The following is a 1476-nucleotide window of genomic DNA, read 5'->3' as shown; positions in this document are numbered from 1 at the left end:
ACGTTCCAATGTTCGAAGCATAGCAGAGCACGTTCCTTTCGTATTTAAGGAACTTGTAACGGGAACTCGGTTCAAGATTGTGAAGGAACGAGGGACAAGCTTTCTATCTTGTTTAGTGAAGTGCGTACAACATTACTTTAGGCACAGCCTTGATTTCCAATTTAATTGACATTCTATGTCAATATATTTAAAGACACTGCATCGTATTGCCCTGTACTCTACAGGGCGATCATTTTAAAGTTTTACGGATTTTTTTTTAAATAGCCCGTTGCAGATAACATAATTCTAGTCCTTAAGCTGGATTATTCAGACAGGCGGACTTACTTGCACGAGAAATCGGAAGGCAAATTAATTTCAAGTGGATACGCCTTCAAAGCTCACGGGCTACAATTCGTAAATTGCAATATGTGCCGTCGAGTAATTAATTAAGAATTAGTAGTTTTTTGTTCATTACTTGAATATGCGTTTCGATCTCTCGTGCTCGTAATGGCTGCCTCTTCGAATAATCTAGCTCAAGGATAAGAATTATGCTCTCCGCCACAAGCGATATTTACAAATTCTATAAAAATTAAAGATGTTCAGTCGTATATCATAAGAAAAAAGTCTTTGATATAATCAATTTGTCTCACACAGGGATGTTTTCGGGTATGCCTGGTCATGTGATTACGTTCACATTGAGACTGGCTGCGCGCGTGTAACCTTATTTTTCTGCGATAAGGCTATCGAATGGTTTGATCATGTATGATAGCGTTAATTCGCAAGCTGCCACACCAATCAGTGCACATCCGTATGCGTACTCCTTCTTTATCAGAATGGCTGGCAGTCCCGAATGTGGAGTATGCGATGCAAAGAGACAATTCCGAACCATTTAGGTCAGTGTTTGCCGCATCGTCACCCGAAGAAACGACGCTGTCCACTGTTTTTGACGCGCTCGACAACCGTCTCCTCACTTAAAGCACAATCTGCGTGTTTCTGGTCCTCGAAAACGACAACACTGGCGTATTTACAGCGAAGCTGTATATGCCCAGTTTCCAGCGGATCGTTGTCCGTAGACCATAGAACCGTGGGCCGATCCCAAAGATAGTGCAATACCGGGCCGACCCGTGGTGGAGGTGAAGCAGGCTTCAAGCATTCCGCTAACTTGCAAAAATAATTTTAATATCTTTGGTCCAAATACAACCCGTATCAGGTATTAAGCTAAGCGTGCTGCCCGCCAGGACCGCGAGGCGGAAAGAAATGCGAACCATCCATGTGGCCCCGATCTCGCAAACTTGGAACGTTTCGCCGGGGCAACGGTCAATCACCACATACGCAGCTGCACTGGTCATCCTCCTTCAGAGAGTAGAATGGCAGTGAATTTTCTTTTCTCTCTCTCTCTCTCTCTCTCTTTTTTTTTTTTTTGTCGGGGCATCAGGACTGTACGAAAGACTGTAATTGTTGTCACGCGTATTTACCGCGTTCGTGTGGTCGGACTAT

At 43.8% G+C, this 1476-nt stretch overlaps 1 pseudogene; it reads right to left on the bottom strand.

The window, feature by feature from the left end:
* Window positions 1–1058: 1058 nt before the first annotated feature.
* On the bottom strand, window positions 1059–1238 carry LOC119432093 (U2 spliceosomal RNA; annotated as a pseudogene).
* Between the last annotated feature and the right edge of the window lie 238 nt (window positions 1239–1476).

The sequence above is a fragment of the Dermacentor silvarum genome, chromosome 10 (genome assembly GCF_013339745.2).
Source record: "Dermacentor silvarum isolate Dsil-2018 chromosome 10, BIME_Dsil_1.4, whole genome shotgun sequence".
NCBI lineage: Eukaryota > Metazoa > Arthropoda > Arachnida > Ixodida > Ixodidae > Dermacentor > Dermacentor silvarum.
This window is presented reverse-complemented; position numbering and strand designations above follow the sequence as displayed.